This window comes from Xenopus tropicalis, chromosome 8 (assembly GCF_000004195.4).
Source record: "Xenopus tropicalis strain Nigerian chromosome 8, UCB_Xtro_10.0, whole genome shotgun sequence".
Taxonomy (NCBI): domain Eukaryota; kingdom Metazoa; phylum Chordata; class Amphibia; order Anura; family Pipidae; genus Xenopus; species Xenopus tropicalis.
This window is the reverse complement of record NC_030684.2, coordinates 23,160,502-23,180,417: the sequence shown is the minus strand read 5'-3', so window position 1 is coordinate 23,180,417 and position 19,916 is coordinate 23,160,502. Positions and strand designations below refer to the sequence as shown.

At 41.4% G+C, this 19,916-nt stretch overlaps 1 protein-coding gene across 1 annotated transcript in view; it reads right to left on the bottom strand.

The window, feature by feature from the left end:
• The window catches only part of bgn (biglycan), a gene marked incomplete at its 3' end in the record, with an annotated part of 49,700 nt that extends 39,901 nt beyond the window's left edge, over positions 1-9,799 (bottom strand). The window contains 1 exon segment of the mRNA NM_001079084.2: positions 9,638-9,799.
• Between the last annotated feature and the right edge of the window lie 10,117 nt (positions 9,800-19,916).

Below are 19,916 nucleotides of genomic sequence, written 5' to 3'. Positions count from 1 at the left end.
GCACCTCCTCTATTATAACTTATATGACATGTGACAGTAAAGTTTTGGACTTGCGTCCTTTATCAACCTGGCAAAGCTATTGTTGCATAGTTGTCTTTTCTAAAAAGAGAACTCCAGCAATGTTGGGGTAAAATTTCTATGCCTTTTAGGCCACAAATTGGCACTGTCTGTAGAGACCAGGACAGTTGGGAGCTATAATTACTGTACAAATTGATACAACAAAAGAGAATGCAGACCCAATACTTAGGAGTATAGAATTCATGTGGGGGGTCTTGTGCAAGACGGCCCAAACCAAGTGAAGCAAGAAGAAGTAAGAAAGAGCTGCAGCTTCTCTCCTCAGTTTGGACAATTGTCAATGTAAATTCCTGCATATTGACAGTGATTCAAAAAGATCACAAGATGTTTTGTTGATATCTTCAACATGCCTAGCAAGGTCAAAATAAACCAAACTACCTTAGCACATGGACCAGTTATGTTCCTTCCTATACAGTCTGTATCAAATGTAGGGAAATGCAAGACATCTTTATTATGCACTTTAACTAAGAATTTATGTAAAATGTATCAAGCAATTATGAAAAGCAGATTTTAGAAGCCTACTGTTGCTTTAAAACCAGCAATGTTATAAATGAGTCAACTTGTTTTTTTAAAGAGAGACCAAATAAAATGCAAGCCAAGAGGCCCAGGTGTATCACACAACAGTCAAAAAAGCCACTCTCAGAAAATATGGATATTCTGTTATCCTGTGGGATTTTGCTAGCAGAAAATCTCACAAGAGCAAAGAGATGGATTCCAAGACCCCTGCCATGAAATAAGTTATAATATGCAAGGCATGGGGATGTTTTTCACTCTCTTTTTTAGGTGGTATATGGTTAAGGGTATGTTACTCAGATATCTACGGGGGAATCTGGGCAATAAAAGAAGTTGGGCAGGGACAAATCAGAGATTTTGATTACTTATAATTCCCAGTATCCTCAGGTAGAGTATACTATATATATGATAATGCCCTTTATACTATATGTATTACATACCTCATCCCTAGATGATAATGACATAGTCAATGTGGTTGCAAAAATGAAGAGCTGTTTCTTGAAGTCCTCCCTTCCAAACCTCTATGCATGCTGACCCAGAATAAAGCAAGGCTACTTGCAATTTTACAGAACTGTCAAGGGGGTCACAGCAGTCCATTTAATCCTTTACCTGAACACGCAAGTTTTTTAGTGGATGCATGAGCCTTTAAAACAGTACAAAACATGTTCAATTCACCATGTTTTTTGCACTTTGATTATTGCTCAGCACATAGGTTTCTATGGTCTAGAACGGCGTGCAGCTACCCCATGAATGTTATAATCTACAGGGCTGTATGCGATTGAAAGCACTGTATTTATGAAGGGTGGATGGAGAGAACCATGTAGGGGACCCCCTTTCAACAACCCTGTGGCACAGCCCACAATAGGGTTGCCACCTTTCTCCCTGCTGAGGCTGGGCAGGGGGAAAGGTGATGTCATGGGGTGGGGCTATGACATGGCAATCAGTGATTGGCCAATCGCCGCATCAATCTAGAAATGTTCTGCTGTCTAGGCCAACAGTTGGACAGGTGGCAACCCTAGTTCAGAATGGCAAAAAAGCCAATGGATTTTCTTAATCTGAAATATATAGCGCAATCCAATCTACACAATGGCAATGCTGTCCTTTTGATACTGAGCTAACAATCTAGGTAGAATAGTTTCTTCTAGAAGGATGACTTTGTAGAACCAATCTTCTTAAACAAACACTGGAATTCTTATTGGAACACAGCAGTCTCTTACCTAGTTCTGTTATAGGGCCACATCATTAGCCTCTATTTTCAAGGATATAACTACCAGGACAGCCTTTTGGATTGGAGCAATGTTTGATCTTGGCACTGGCACTAGAGAGGCCTCATTGAGGAGAAGCAACGCTGAGAATAGTATAGAAGATGTATAGCATAGCAGATGTTTTGCCTTATACATTAGGGATGCCGAGAGGAAGTAAAGAGATGTTATATGATCTAAACATTCATCCATTTCAAGAAGGAAACATTTCCTGCAGCAAAATGTAGCTGGAACTTAGGGACCCAACAAAAAGTTGGAAGGAGTAAAACAGTAACGGTGAGGCATGGGGAACAGGACCAACCTAGTGGTGTCCTTTGTGTGGTTACAGGAAGGGTACAGGAGATATATATGTATATATATATCCAATGGTATACTTTTGGTGCTACAGGAGCCCTAAGATCCTACTCCTGGTGGGGCTATCTCTGCCCGTTCTTGCTATCCTGCCTGTCACTCCTAGAGTGATCTATTACAGTATTACTGACTAAAACTCCAGCCTGTAGCTTGCCTCTGTGAAGAGGTTGGGTTCCAGGACTAAAACCACACACAGTGTCTGTGTCATCCCTTTTTATACTTTTAGCACAGCGCCCATCTAGTGGTTGCTGTTAACTTGCAGGGAAACTCCCTTTTAGCACATAAACATCTAGGACCACCTTTAGGTGTCCAAATCCCATGAGGCCACCCTCTAGTGCCTGTCTAAACGGGAACCCACCTAAGGTGCCCAAATCTGGGGTTCCCTACATATATATATATACACATATATAGAGGCCGCCGTCCCCATTAAAGTCACTTTCTGTTCCTCCCATTTTATTCCAACTGCTGACGCAAGTAGATTGGATTGCATGGCAACATTATGCTCTTTATATTGCTTGCTGCCCCTATAACACTAACCCTATCCTGTGTAAATATAAATGTCAAAAGAGGATGCAGGTTGGCCTTAGAACTATAGAGGCCCTATATGCTTCTATCTATCTTGAAATAATTTCCTCTAACATGAACTAATCAGGGGATCCAGGACCTGTGCAGTCCTCCCTCAGTGATGTCATGGATGTCTTTTAAAGGAGGCATACAGTATAAATGAAAATCCCCCCAATTCAATAATGAATTATATATGGTGCTAGTTTCCCTCTGGGTTAAGAAATTATAATTGTCTGTAAAGGATCAGAAACCAGTATTTTTGTTTGTGACATCATCCAGCCCGGTTACAGACTAAAGGGAGAAACTAGGGCACTGGGAGCCCTAGTGCCGGGGTCCCCAACCGCCGGACCACAGACGGTTAGGCACCAGGCCGCAGCGGTTCCCGCATCGCACACATAAAGGCACAAAATAGCAAATAAAGTGCACCCCTGCACCTGAAATTCGCGTGCAGACACCCCCACCCCCCGGTCCGTGGAAAAAATTTTTGACTCAGTACCTGTCCCTGGCGCTAAAAAGGTTGGGGACACCTGCCCTAGTGCACTTCTGGGTAAAGAGTAGGACCCAGGGAGTGCCTTGTTTTGGAGCCAAAACCAGCAGAGGTTATAAAGCAGCGGTTCTCAACCTGTGGGGGGGTTGAACGACCCTTTCACAGGGGTCGCCTAAGACCATCGGAAGGATCAGATATCTACCCAGACTACCTCCACAGGGGGCATTGACCTGAAAGGTGTATTTACCCTGCCCAGACTCTACCAAGAAAGGTGTATTTACCCTGCCCAGACTCTACCAAGAGGTACACTTCTTCCTCAGAGTGTACTTAACATCTACCTCTGCCTGTCTGTGAGTATTTGATAACCCTGCTTGCAACTGTGTCTTGGACAATAAACTTGTATCATAGTTAAACAGCAAGAACCTTTCTGGCGTCCATATTTACTACACCTGCACTACACAGCTCAGTGAGTTGTAGTACAACTACACCCTCAGCTCCGTTCAGGTCTCTTCCACCTAAGCGAAGGCCCATCCTAAGAAAGGGAGTCGCATGTAACCCATGCTTGCTTAAATACTAGCCTGGTTTTGTCTAGCCATAGCCAAACAAGTGTTACACGGCATTAGGAAGGTTGAGAACTACTGTTATAAAGGATACCCTAATGCAGCAACCGGCCAGAGCCAGAGATCAGAAAGAGAGGCAGAAGGGCGAGTAAAGAAGCTGCCTTGTAAGCTGATGTCACCTATGTTACTGCTAACTTGTGTATGTGAGTTCTTTTACTTGTGCTCCTCAGTGCCCACTAGGTGGAGGCACTGCACTGTAAATCCCGGTTCCCCAGTATCTTTCAACTACCCAAAGAGATTCAGGGCTGCTGGATTGCTAGTGAGTGTTATCCTGTTCTGCAGGAGTGTGCCAATAAAGGGTTACATATCTTTAAAAGCAGCTCCTTTATTAAAGCTCCTTATATATCTGCTATACTCCCTGTCCCTGCTTCAAATGAAGGGTGGGAGTGTCCTTACAATTTCTGCCAAAAACACAGCAGGATGGGGGTAGCCAATCACAGCCCTGCAGTCACAGAAGCAAAGACAGGCTTTATTTCCCTATCAGGTCAGCCTAACAGCTGATTGGCTCCTATCCTACAGGGCCACTGGCTCCTTTACACATTGAGGGAAAGAAGGCAGCAGGAAGTGAAACAAATGCATGGGATAGTAGGGATTATGCAGAAATGTTCAATAAATCAGCCTGAAACACAAGTTTCTAAAGCACATTCCTTCTCTAGAGGCGGGATATTACCGGGGTGTGCAAGGCACACAGCTACCCCAGCAGCAACCACACCCCCTCTGGGGCCCTTGCTCACCCACTGCTAGGACCATTCCCCCCCAAGCGCGCACCTTATACTTACTTTTGCCACAATTGGGGGAGTGAGGGCAGAGAGGGAGTGGTGGGGGAGGGCAGGCAGGGATCAGTTCTAGGTCTGCAGGGCACCCTGGGTTTATTCCCGGGATCCCGCCAGCCCAGACGGACCATGTTTAGAGGATTATAATACACTGGCAGATTGTTGTATTTTTAGACAATATAGGGTTGATTCACTAAAGTGCGTTAAAACGTGCGCTATTTATAGCATGCGTTAAAAATGTTATCGCCTCTAATTTTTCATGTTTTAACGCACGATTCACTAAAAGTATATTTGCGTTCATTTAGACGTGATGCTGTGTGCGTTATTTAAGTCGCAAAGACTATGTTCATGCGGTATTTGATTGAACGCGCGCTAATCAATGCATCGCCGCCATATTAGCCATACACGGCATTACTTTCGTAAAACTACTTTTATGAAAATGACCATTTCCCTGCAAACTGGCGGCTGCATCACTCTAGGGCCAACACAGACTTGAATAAATCCCACTGCAAAGTCCATATTTTATTGCCAAAAGTTTATTAACTGTACTTTTCTATAATTACCGCCTGCCTCAAGTAGGTGTTAATTTTTGCACAGACAAATGCGATATTTAGTGCGTCTAAGTGTTTGTCAATCATACGTTAGTATTATTTCGGCGCGCAAAGTAACGTATGCGGTAGCGCGAAATTTAACACGCGCGATATGCGACTTAGCACATGCGTTAATACTTTAGCGAATCGCACATTTTTCGCGTCAATTTTAACGCAAAAAAGTGCGATAAAACTTATCGACCTTTAGTGAATCAACCCTCATGTCTCCTTAAATAAAAGATGTCATCATCTAGTTTTTCTATTTTTGTAAATATTTATTGTTTTAAATTTTCTCAATGCTCAGATTTTATATTTGTATTAAAACTGTTGTGCGAACTAATAAACAGGTCCTACAGCTTCTACCAGCTAGAATTGCTGTAAATAACGGCTATTTTCTTCTTTTTTATGATACACAGGACAGTTTCAGACTTTTTTTTCAGTCGTTTTCAACATTTTTGCACGCCAGAGTTGCCAGTCACATAGCTGTCACTCAGCAGCTGATTGTTTTTCTAGGAAAATCAGCATTTGCTATTTGTTTCCAATGGTGACAAGAGCGGGCTTGTTTGGGGCAACTGGAATTTCTGTGCCATTTCTACGTGTTTTTTTCTGTTCTGCAGGTAGAAATGATCTGAATGGACCCAAGCAGGCAGCACTGTCAGCTGCCACTTAGGAAATATTCAGCCATTTCTTTGGTTTAAAGCCAGGGTAATCAATTCGATTAGCCCATACCACTTGCCATGTTCCAATCCTGTTAGCTATCTAAAGCATGTGGCACACAAGAGAGTAATTTACAACTGCAAGTGCAGTTGTGTTATCAGTAATTTCTGCACAGTCAGTTGTGCATAAAACCCCATGCGTTAAAGCTACTTTCATCAACATGTGCTGTTTGCACCTCCGCAGTAGTGGTGTACAGTGCCGCCAGGGTTGGATTGGGGTGTGCTGGGCACACCAGGGCTGCTACTCCAGGGACTGCATCAATATACCTGGTGCATATGTGCAAAAAGAACAGGGCACACATATCATTCTCAAGGCACATGCTGGAAATGAAAGCAACCACCCTTTGAAAATTGTATCCAATTTGAATCGAAGTGCAAGTGCATTTGCAATAACTTTACATAACTTTATAATAACACATTAGCTCCAATTTTGCCAGACGCAACTTTCCTGGTGACCACTACAAAGCTCAAATGCAGAAAAAAAAAATAATGGTTACATTGGATAATTGCCCTTTACTCAATGTAAACTTTTTGTCCACCGCTGCCAGCAGCAGTAGGGCTCATTTACCAACACTGGGAAAATTTGACTGCGGACAGTAACCCACAACAACCAATCAGTGTTTGCCCAGTGTTGATAAATGACCCCCAATGATGGTTTTTTTGTCTGCCGAAGGTGTCCTACAGGCTGAATGGAATAATGACAAATAAGATCCATATGCCTTCATTAATTTGGCTCTACAGCCCCAACAACTGGAACTACAGCCAGTGTTTGATGATATGATATGACTGATACCTGTGGTACAGGGAAATGTTACAATTTACAAATGCTGGCAGCAACAGGATGCTACATAAAAAGCCATTTTATTCATTTGAAGAACTTTTCCATGTTCTCCCCTAGGCCAAAAAATTACCAGTGCTTTGCACTACATAATTTACTATACTTGAAGCCAACCAACAAGACTAAATATTCTTTAGCAGCTGGCTGTGCGGTCATTTTTTTTTTTTTTTCTATCACTGACATTTTTTTTCCTATAGTGTGGCACCAAATTATGCAGGATTTTAGTACTTTCCTTAATCAATAGTTATAAGTATATATTAAACCAGTGTGAAACAGTTTGTTGGTGGTGTGAGCAGGGGGTGCTGCTTCCAGGCTACTCAAGTACTGTAGCCCTGGAGTCCTGACAGATGCCATGGTTCAATATACATCTGTACAACAGATCACTCTTTTGGGGATAGGGGGGAGAACTAAATAGATCTAAACTAAACAGAAAACTAATATGCTCTTACTTAGAGTGTACTTCCTTGTATGTATGTATGTATGTATAACTTTATTTATAAAGCGCCACAAGGGTACGCAGCGCTGTACAATCTTACAGAATACAAAATTACACACAGGGAGGACAAGTGATATAATAGATAAATACAATAAATATATATATATATATATATATAAGTGCCATGTGGTATGAGACACAGTAGGAAGGAGGTCCCTGCCCCGTAGAGCTTACAATCTAAGTGGTTGGGTAACATACAGGCACAAAGCGGAAGGTAAGAGTGCATCAGGTATGGGCATTTGCCCATACCTTCTCTTGATATTACAAGGCATTTGGGCAGGAAGCCTCTTTCAGAACAGCTGTATCAGCAACCCTAGGGACAACTAACTATGAAGGCTATTGTTATGGAAACAAAGTACAGGTATGGGATCCCTTATCTGGAAACCTGTTATCCAGAAAGTTTCGAATTACGGAAAGGCCATCGTCCATAGACTTCATTATAAGCAAATTTCCGTTTTCTCTGTAATAATAAAACAGTATTTTGTACTTGATCCCAACTAAGATATAATTACTCCTTATTGGGGGCAGAACAATCCTGGTGGGTTTATTTAATATTTAAACGATTTTTAGCAGATTTAAGTTATGGAGATCCAAATCACGGAAAGATCCTTTATCTGGAAAACCCCAAGTCCCGAGCATTCTGGATAACAGGTCCCATACCTGTACATTCATATCAATATGCAAAAGTGCTCAGGGGAGCACTGAGTACATTTACATTCATTTTCTGTTTGCATAGGGGCCCAGTCCCTTCTAGTTGTGCCACTAAAAGTAAGTATAGAGATTTGGTAGCAAATGTGCTTCTTCTGTATTGATCAGGGTAACCTCTACTCTTTATCTCATATATGTGTGGGTGGAGGGGGTACCCAACCAGTCTTTCACCCCTGCCACTGTATGAGGCTTTCCCTAAGGAGTCAGTCCTGCCATTTGGGAATGTAATTGGTTATGACAATGTAAGCATGGTTGCTGAAATAAGTTGCATTCCCTATGGAACAAAAGAACCACTTGTCTCTGATCCATAAAAGCTTTGCCGAATTTTCATCTGAAAGACTTGACTCAGCACAAAATGGAGCTATTACCAGAAAAACAACCCCAGTAGTACAGGCTCTGATCTCAGGCGTGTGTCAGACAGTTCTGGCATCAACCACTTTTTCTTTTAGCGATATTGGCAGGGTTGTGGTTGGAGGAAACTAACAATGAAGTGTTTTTGGCTTGTAGTCATAAGGGTGGAGACCCCGATAAAGCAGACCTCCCTCTGTGCTGTTGCACAAGGAATACAATATTGCATTCCCTGGTCTCTAAAACTCAGGGGCATTTTGATCGTTGGTGTGATAGGACACTGTCCCTTGTTCTGGCACAACTGAAGTTGCTATTCTGTATGGTGGATACGGGAACATCATACTCTATGTGATCCACCAGCAGTTACTGAACTGTTTGCATATTTAAACTATGAGTTAATCAATGTATACATTCTGTATCACTTGCATGAATAAGGCATAACCATAAGGGTAAATAAGTAAAAACAGAGATCTCTCAACCTATTAGCTCCAAAATGAAATTCTCCTCCTCTGTTGTCACCATAGATCAACAACAAACTTACTCTAACTGACCTTCAGGGTAGGACCTCCCAACTATTGCTCTGGGGTCCCTTAGTTGCTCACATTTTGGAAAACACTCCCTTAAAAATTTTAGGAGACCTTAAAGAATGGGAAAACCAGCCAAGCATCATCTGGCCAATGCTGTCATCCAACAGAGATAGCTACTGAAATCCATTTAGATTGGTTACCAAAGAATAGCCTTGTGAGTTCATATGCATGTCATGGCTGTAAAGTCGTTTAGCTGTTCCCAATGGGATTCTAAGCAAGGGGAGGGGCAGCATTTCTGCCCATTGACAATACTGATTCCTCATATTGATTACATGGTCAAAACCAACCCTTTTTGGTTGTGGTAATGGATGTAGGTGAAGCTTCAATGGAAATGTAAAATCTATGGTGCTGGCATGCCGGTACTTAAGGTTTGGCGCCCCTAGAATTTACAGTCTATGGGTTTAAGGGGTTAAACCCACAGCATCAATCCAGTCAGTTATAAATAAAAAAACAAACGACAAGACATTAGTACAAAAAGAAGTGAAACTTGGATCACTTGAAGAATATTCCAATACATGACGATGTTAAACATGTCCATCTATTCAATCTCACAAATTTGTAGACATTTTTTTCTACTAATTTTTTTTTTTTTTGTTAAAATCTTTGTTTTTTTTAAAGACCAGAATGTGATGCATAGGTAAAAACTACTGAAGAGAAAATTGCATTTATATTTTCTTTAAATAGAAGTGTGAACTCAGAACTACTGTACCTCTCTCTCTCTTTCCCAATATGCAAAGATTCCTTCCAGGCAATAAACAGGGATCCCGTTTATAATCTCACAGTCCCTGGTTCAGAAGTTTTTTTGTTCCCGATTTCTTCTTTTTTTCTTCACTTTTCTTGTGTTACAAAAGGAGCCATCCACCCTGACCGCCCCCCTTACACTGACTGGAACAGGGCTGCCTGCTGCAGGGTCTTGTGTGTGAGCTTTAAGGATGTAATTCCCTCACAGACAGCAGAGCCTCCACTACTCAGATTGCTTTTCTACCTCCTCCCCTTTCAAAATATATTATATGTAAATGACTTTGGGCTGTAGTGACATGTGGCTTCCATCAACACACCTGCCAAAAAAAACCCCTAAAAACAAAATGCCACAGTTGTTTGTCATTTACCCTTTTACCCAAATGATTTTTTGGCATAAGAAATATCTTAGAAATTGTTAGTGCCAAAGCCAAATAATAAAAATCTCTGACCATATTTGTTTTCTTTATTTTTTTTGTGGATGACAAGCTGTTTTTCTAGCCTGCATCGTGTCTTTGCCTGAGCCATTGCAATTTGGAACAAGTATACTGACTTCTTAAAGTTTCTTAGTTTCTGCCACAGGTCTATTCAGTTGATAAGCCTCATCTTGGGAGCAATGGATTATGATGTCATCGACCCATTAAAATGAATTACCACCATCACCAACCCCAGTCTTACTGGAAGAATAATGGCTTAAGAGCCTAGAAGCAAATATAATGCATGTGATTTTTTATTATGTTTTTTTCAAAGAGATATTTGAAAAATGATATTTATTTTTTATTTGATAGTTTGGTCTGATGAAAGCTTAAACTATTATGTAATACATAACCTTTACATTTATTATTGTACATGTCAATGATACAAATCATTTGTGTATGAAATCAAAGTACCGTACTTGAGAATATCGGTATAAATGTCATGACCAGATCATTCTGACACAACCAGCAGAGGGCCACAGTGGGGTCTCGGTGGAGGAAAACAGGAGTTAACAATAATAAGTAGCTTTTGTTCAGCAGAACAACCTGAAAGGCAAGAACAGGAAGGGCTAATTGAAGGTAGGCACTGACACAACAAAGCCCAATGTTCAGGCAAGGTCAGACAAATGCAGGAAGAGGACAGCAAAGGAGCATCTCACCACAGGTAGAGTACCTATCATGGAATGAAACCAACAAACTGGCAAGATTGATTGCTTCACTTGCAAAGACTAATTCCCACACATGTATAAGAAGATAAAAACATTGTGGTTCCAATAAAAGATTAGATTATTTTTGTTTTGCATTTTAAAAAAGCAAACATGCATAATGATGTTTTATCTTCAGTATATCCAATAGAGCCATTGTTGGAGGATACATTTTGTTGTAGAACAGTAGGCTTACCTTAAATTAGTGGCTGACACAGGATAAGGCACATAATAAAATAATAATGTGAACAAAGCTCCAGGGTATTATGGAATGCCACGGGTATTTTGGGAGCTTAGTTCTGTTTTGACAACTATTTCTGATTTTCTCAGACTATCTTTTTTCTGGTTTAAGACTAATGGATTTTAGAAAATCTAATGTCAAGTATTTAAAAAGGGATTACAGTCTCAGCCAGACAATTATAGTCCTGTAAGTTTGACCTCTGTAATGGGCAAGTTATTTGAATGCTTGTTAAGAGATCACATGTCCTGAAGAAAAGCATTATCCAGCAAGACTTAAGAAGGACAAATCAGATGTCACATTAACTTGCTTCTTATGATGTAGCTTTTTGGTACAATGCCCCATAAATATCTGCTTTTTAAACAATGGAATAACTAGAAGTTACTAGCCTACACAGAAAAATCATTTTGGGGCCCCCTAAACTTTGGTAGTAAGACATTTTTTATAAACATACATTTGTGAAAGTAGGTGCCCCACTAGAAGTACTGTAGGTGCCCACCTTTTGGGCTTTCCAGCACTAGCAGGGTCTGCTTACTCTATACCAGGGGTGTCAAACTCAATTGCACAGGGGGCCAAAATCCAAAACACACTTTAGGTCGCGGGCCGAAGAGGATAAACATTTACTGAACACACTAGAACTAAACTTTTAAAACTTTGTGCTTTTCAGAAATAATATGCAATAATATGTAATATATATATACACCAATGCTCATAGTTATATAGATCCCTTAATAATATTAGACTCAAGTATATTAATAGGGTATGGGTGAGAGGAGACTACTAGAAAGAAGGTATGATCCTCCAAAATGCAACTAAAGTCCCGGCCGGGAAAGAAACACGGGTTCCGTGCCGCTAGCTCACGCCGTTTGTTCGGCGGCATCACTACTGCAGTGCTTCCTGCTTGTACGGATCCCTATTCAGACCACTTCTTCTTGGCGTGTTAATCACAACCAATTACATGCCGGGCCGAATGTGGCCTGTGGGCCTTGAGTTTGACACATATGCTCTATACAGTTTCTAGACTAAAATCTTTTGGTTTTATTGGTAATGAATATGGATTGCGAACTGGCTAAAATATTACGTACAGAGAGTATTGCTGGACTTGATTTCTAAGTAGTGTGCCACATAATAATTTTTGTTGATAAACAAGTTGTCTAATGCCAGGCAGTGTCATTCTGTGGCTACTAAAGCAAATAAAGTGCTGTCTTGTATAAAAAAGGGCATTGACTCAAGGGATGAGAACATAATTTTGCCCCTTTATAGGTCCCTGGTAAGGCCTCACCTTGAGTATGCAGTGCAGTTTTGGGCTCCAGTCCTTAAGAGGGATATTAATGAGCTGGAGAGAGTGCAGAGACTGCAACTAAACTGGTTAAGGGGATGGAAGATTTAAACTATGAGGTGAGACTGTCGAGGTTGAGGTTGTTTTCTCTGGAAAAGAGGCGCTTGCGAGGGGACATGATTACTCTGTACAAGTACATTAGAGGGGATTATAGGCAGTTGGGGGATGTTCTTTTTTCCCATAAAAACAATCAACGCACCAGAGGTCACCCCTATAGATTAGAGGAACAGAGCTTCCATTTGAAGCAGCGTAGGTGGTTTTTCACGGTGAGGGCAGTGAGGTTGTGGAATGCCCTTCCTAGTGATGTGGTAATGGCAGACTCTGTTAATGCCTTTAAGCGGGGCCTGGATGAGTTCTTGATCAATCAGAATACCCAAGGCTATTGTGATACTAATATCTACAGTTAGTACTAGTGGTTGTATTTATAGTTTATGTATGTGAGTGTATAGATTGGTAGGTGTGGGTTAGGTGTGCTGGGTTTACTTGGATGGGTTGAACTTGATGGACACTGGTCTTTTTTCAACCCTATGTAACTATGTAACTATGTAACTATATTGGGTCGACGTTTATTTAACCTGATCATTGTAGGCTTGAAGGAAGGCATTGTAAGCCATCTGTATGACAATGATGCAAAACTATGTAGGACAACTGAATCAATAAAAAAAAATGACAAGTCAAGAAATAATCTTGTACATCTCTACAGCTGATTGGAAAATGCTTCAGCTTTTTTAAGTTTGGAAGGTTTTATTTGGACAAATGATTGACCTTGATGAACATGGCAATGTCATGACAATGACAATTGCTATGGCAATGATTATCTGGATGCAGTTGCTAATTAGACTTATGTCATCCCACCAAGCTCAGATAGGTGTAAGAACAGCACCGGCATGCACTCAACGGACTCCAGGATAGCAGTTGTAAAACTTCAAAAGGCTTTATGCAATGGTCAAGACCTGACGCGTTTCGTGTGTTACCACACGTATTCATAGGTACATCCCACCTAGCCCCAATGTTAAAAACAAAGAAACCAATATGATGAACCTATTAACAGTCCAAAACTGACCAGATTGGCCATCAACGGGTGTGTCTCAGTTAGCACTTAAACCTATGACTTCATCATTTGGTCTGATATTGTGGGAACTCCAAGTATATTAAGTATTAATTTATACAAATAGGCATGAGTTAGAGCTTGGCACCATTGGCGAGGCCTCAAAAATTAAACTAGGACGACATAAAGGGTGTATCCTGCCCAGCTCATTCTACTAATTGCTACTAACTTGTTCTGGCTTATGTACATCTGCAGCACATATTGTGTTGGCTCTTCCCCTCAAGTGTGAAAACATAAACATAATTGTGTAATTAGTTACATATTTAACAGTTATCTAATTGTTGCTCTTTACTAGCAATTAGGGTTTTCCACCTCCTGGAGAAAGTAAAGGAAAACTCAAGGCTCTCCTCTAATTATTGAGTAGAGAGAATAACTGGAATTGGCTGATAGAGGTGGAAGGAAGTGCAGCCTAGTTCTAACCCACATCATTCCAGTGCCGGCAGCTGCTCTATATTGTTCATTATTATTTTTTAATTACGTTATGGGAGGTTAAGTGCCAGAATGAACCTCATTTGCTGTTTTGCTGCACAGTCCTCCCTAGTGCCCAAATCTTTCTGTAGCACAGAAATGACCAGTTCTGAATCTGCAGCTTTATGGTTTCCAGAATTATAGTAATGCTTCCCTTCCCATTTTAGTCACACTCAAGGTCATAGGCAGATATATATTTCCCTTTCTCTTAAAAATTAAAATTGCTTTGTGTATACTATCCCAAAGAGGGTAAGTCATTAATTTGCTAGGCCTGTCAAATACCTGCCCTTAGCACAACTGCACTGCGGAGTAGTGACCGAAACGCAATCGCTCCCAACCCGACCTAGCAAGTAGGTGTTATCTATAAACCCACACCCAACTCGCCCTTTTCTGACATAACCAAAGGGGTGAGGCAAAGCCGGTACAAGTTTATAAATACCAGCTGCCGGAGGAGGAAGTAGAGTATAGTAAGTATAATATAGAATTTGCTTGTAACCTGCAAAGGATGTATGGATGTTGTCCGAAACATGCCCCAACCACACGTCCTGTATGTTTAGGGTCGACCCACACATCATTACTGTGGAGACTATGGAAACCCTAGGATTACCACCTGGTACAGAGGAGGCCTTAGTTTGAGGGTTCCAACATTGGCCTTTGTTAACAGGTACAACAGTACTGTTTTCCCCCAGAGACCAAGGCCTGAAACAGGGGGACCAATGGGAACCTTAGTGTAGTGAAACTGAAAAGCAGGGAAACCCTTTTTTATAAAAAAAAAAACTGTCATTAATAACACATTGCCGAGCACTGGGCCCATTGCTTTACCAGAGGTACTTCACTTCCAATCTCCATATACTGTATTCCAACTACAATGACTTTCTGCACAGGGGCTAAAACAAAAACTGCAGTCTTTTTAGTCCAACCTGGGGGTCTAATGTCTAAGCTGGGTGTTGCTGGGACTGTGTAGAACTGAGAAGAGCCAATAGTGTTTGGGTCATACTAAATACACAGCTTATTAGATAGAGTGCCTATAACTGTTCTGGTATAGCTGTTCTCTAATCTCCCATAAAACCACAGTATCCTCTGTTGCTAACTGTCGACCCCCAGTTACAGAATTAGCAGCTGTACATTCTGAGGTGTTTCATGTTTCTGTTTGCTGTAACATTAGCAACAGTGGATTTTTCTACCCTCCAGCAGGGCTATTCAAATTTTGGACTGCAGCCAGACAGAGAAATCCACAGATTTTCATTATATGAGATCATAATTTATAATGTGTCTGGAAGTGCCTGCTTATGGTATATGGCTTCCCACCCACCCCCCATATAATCCAGACCCCCTTGCAATGCACAGAGTTCACCCTGAAAGAGAATGAAGTGAAATCCATGTGTGTTTTGCAGTTCCTTCAAAAAAGAAAGTATATGTATGTAATCAGCTAAACACAGGCTTGTATTTACCTCAATGTGGGATGAAGCATTCCTTAAATACCAACAGGGTCTTTCTTCTTATACTAACACCGCCCCTAGATTGGATGAGCTGTTATCAGTCCTCTGTTTAAATGAAACACATCTGTTTCCTGGTGTGTGACAGGTGACACTGCTAAACATTTCATTATTAACTGATGAAAAAACTATGAAAAAAAAGAGATCAAAATTAAGGTTAATTTTGCTTGTTTTTGCTTTGATGGCCTCTTGCCAGCTAAGCTTATTAAGATAAGGAATAATTTCTGTTATAAGTGGGGTTTCCTCCTATAACATAACAGTTTCATTACATTTGGGGCAAAAAGAGTTTGTTTTGAAGGACTTATTATGGACAAAAAAAATTCTGTATCCTAGATGGACAAGTTTGAATTGCTGGATCCTCCAGCTTTCAGCAAAAATCAGATTGTTGAATTCATATATAGACTTAACCAACTGAAATTACCAACTGTTGTAGATAAACTAGTAGATTGTAAGCTCTTTTTGACAGGGCCCTCTTGACCTCTTGTTTTGGTTATTGGCTGCTTTATATGTTACTCTGTATGTCCAATGAATGAAACTGGATACTTTTACTAGTAATTCCTAAAGGTAGTTGTAACTAATGCCAAATACCATCAAGGCAAGTAACTATCTACATGCTACAGCAAGGGTCCACCTGAGGTAGTGCTATGTAATGCATGCTCTACTGGTAGTTGCAGGGAGTTGTGATATAGAAGACTGTAGACTGGTTACACTATCAGAATAGGCTGTATGTCTCTATTAGAATTACTTCCCCTCCTTCTGTTAAAATAGTCCATAGACCAAACCTGAAATATCATTAAATTTAGTTGGGTAGTGCACGTGGGATATTCTAGCTTCCCCCTCATCTGTCTTCTTACATGTCAAGTAACAATCAAGCTGTCACTTCCATCTCTGGATTCATTTCACTTCTAACATTAATATCCAACCTACTTGCCTTTTCTAATGATATTTTTAGCATTTGTATCTTATCAAGATGGACCTCTTCCCAGCTGCACATTCACATATTATGAGATTGTCATTCCTGCTGTTTCAGTGCAGTCTGCAGTCAAAAGTTTCACATCACTTTCACATGGCGTTAATGGTAATGAGAAGCTTTATAATGCAATGTCTAATGGGCTTGCTACTACCATCCTTTATCCCTCACCACTTTAGGAAAGATTGCATGGAGTCCCAATATCCCAGTGTTGTACTGGCCCACTAGACCATTCATAGGTGAGTAAAGAGAGAAAGAGAAGGAAATTTAAAAAAAGGAAAATTAGTTAAGACAGTGGGTCACTGGTTCAAGGCTTTCTGGTGGGCCCTTGACACCCTAGTGCAACCCTGTGATGTCTTCTTACTTAAGTGAAAGAGGGAATTCTTTAACCCAAAGAACCTGCTCCATGCTCAGGAGTAGTCCTAACCCCTGCATCTCTAAAGCTATGACCATATTCATGCTCCTCCATGTCCATGATGGTCATGGTGGAACAGTGGTTAACATCGGTGTTGTTTAATACTGATACCCCAGGATTGAATCTGATCAGGGTGCTATCTGCATGAAGTTTCATCATTGTTCTAAGTATGTGATGGACTGCTGGGAACAGTCTTCCCATCTACTCCCAGCATAATTTGTCCTGTAGGAATAAGAAGTGGCATAAGTACAGAGTCTGCGGGAGCTTTGTTCCATTGCAATTGTGGAAAAACAGCCCAGCAAGCACCCTGGAGATGCATAATCCATAGCTAACTTGCAGCTGTAACTGAGCTGAGGTCATGGCAAATGTGAGGCACACTTTATATGTAAACTGCAGGCATTGCAATCCCTCAAGAGCCTCCAGGACCTCTAAGTTAAGATTTTTTTTTTAAAGAGTGAAGTAATTGAATGAGCTCCAAGGAAAACACTGGGATCATGTTCTTCAGAATTAAGGTGTATGTTTAGCTTTGATTCTAACTAGCAGGCCACAATCCCAGGATGAACAGATTTGGGATACCTGTGATCATGTAGGCAAAATAGCGTCATTATTATGAAGGATAGCTTCTGGCTGCTGATAATAATGAAAATAATGAACCTAGGTATGGGAGTGATATGGAACCCCATCATTGCAGTGTTGGGGTTCCATAAAGAGATGACTATGCCAGGCCAGAGAGCAGTAGAAGTAGCAGTAGCAGTTGTTCTGGGGCAAGATGGCCAACAATAGGGCAAGAAGTAAAAAGCAGCCTTTTTTAGGGCTGTGGTGCAGTTTTTAGTTGCTCAGTTTGTGCAGGAATGGTGTTATGTTGTTAGCTTCAGACTTTAATTTGGTGTTGATATATAACCCCCAGCATCAAGAGATGAATTTTAGTATCATTAATCCCACCATAAAATCTTTCACCAACCAACCACTGGGTACAACCAGTACACTAATATAGATGCAAATCTTATGCCTGGTCACGTTGGTATGGTATGGATGTTCTCTGTGCCCTGGCTGCTTTTAGTTATGAATTTGGTTTGCTGTTCTATCAGTGTGTCTGCTGATGGGTGTTCTGACGCTTGCTCAAAGACGCAGATAGGGAACGCAGCTGGCAGGGGCACCTTGGGGGATGCGGGGGTCCTGGGGCGGCAGCACCGGTAGGACCTGCACTCCCCAGTCTGACCCTGCTCTGTGGGAGCACACAGACCATCACAAAATTGTGGCTCAAGGGAAAATATATAAAAAGACCAATATTTATATACTGTATATTCATTCTGGGGGTGTAATTTTCCTTTAAAAGGAACTGCTAGGTTTCCGTGCAGGATTTGGATTCTGTGTCCTATTTTAAAGAGGTGCTGCGGCAGCCCCAGTGCTACTGCCCCAGTACCTTGGCAGAGGGGGGAATGCCAAAGGTGGGTTAAGGGTGGTGCCATATTGCACGGTGTCAGTGTGAGAGTCATATACATTATAGCACTAAGTATACAGAGTAATACACATTAAGGTATACATTAGTAGGCATACAGTAAATGGTCTGGCCTTTTGTTTTGACAGCTGAAAACACTAGCTTGAAATCCTCCCCCCATGTCTTCAGCTGGGTCCCAGTGTTTGATTTGGACAATACCCTACATTCCTTTAGCAAACAAACTAAAGCCAGAGATAGGGCACTTCCTGTTTCTGTGGGCAGACATTCCACTTTATGTAGATTTTTGGGAACTGTTACATGAGGTTTGTGTTTATGAACGGTTGGAATGGCTATGTACAGTTGTCACGGTCATTGTCCCTTAGCTGAGATAAGCATGATGGTGTAGTTCCCCCTCAGAGGTGCATGACAGGTTGCTGATTTTAGGCCATTTTAACTTGGCCACCAGTGTCATAGCAGGCCATTTAGAAAATATTCTTGGTCTGGGTGCAAATTGTGTTAGAATTGTTGGTATGTGTTCCATGTAGCACTAATAGCCATGGGTCACAAGAAATTGACATTTAGGGACAGAGGTAAAGTATGGACACTGGGGGAAATCTGCATACCTGATATGGTGCAGCCAGACATGGTGGCTGCCAACCCTCCTGCACTACTCTGCTTGCTAATGTCAGGTACAGGGGGGGCAGCTGAGACCTTGATGGCTGCTGTAAGGGATGGGGAATGGGTCTCTTTGTCTTTAAATCATGGACCAAGAATCTCAAAGATGTAGCAAGAGTTGTTTTTAGGGGTTTTGCTATTTGTGGGGTTCTTCAAAAGTTGAAAATGCAAAGAATGTGTAACAAACATCTGCATTGCATTCCTTAGATTTATCTGTGTTTTTTTTCTAGGAATGGGCTCTGGGCCCCTGGAAGATATTTTGTAACTTTACCTGTACCCAGGCTCTGCCACAATTGCCTATTAATAATTCTCTCATGATTTTTTGAAAAACAACTGCCCCTTTAAATCTCTCCTCAATTATTGCCGAGGGGTGGCGGGGAAGCAATAAAAGACAAGTTACAACATGTGTTTTTATTGAGGAGCCACAGAGGGGAGGAGTAGAAAGGGTCAGATAAACAAATAGCATTGCTTGAAGCGTACCACATGGCTCCTGCCAAGCCGACCTTTGACTTAGCAAAACAGGAAGTGTCTTTGTTATTATCAGGGCCCAGAGGAGATTATAGGAGGCTTTGCACTAGACGCTGCCTCAGTTTTAGCTGCCCTTGGCTTGATGGCTTCCTCATGCTCTCATCTCCTTCAAGCCGAAAAAGACTTAGGGATCTGATGCAGGGCAGATAAATCCGGCCCAGTCATTCTAGAATAATAATTCTGGTATAATATCAACTAGCTTGGGGGGGTGGCTAGTACTTTGGTGGTTGTCAGGTGTAAAGTGGTAGGTGGGTGGGGAGATGCAGTGGTAGTGGTTAGGTGATGAAGGAGGAGCAGATGGCGGTAGTAGGCTTGCCTTGATTGGGCATCCAGTGGTAGTGGTTTTTGCCCAGCTCTGGTTGTTTGCGGCAAGTAAAATGTGCACCTGCATTTCC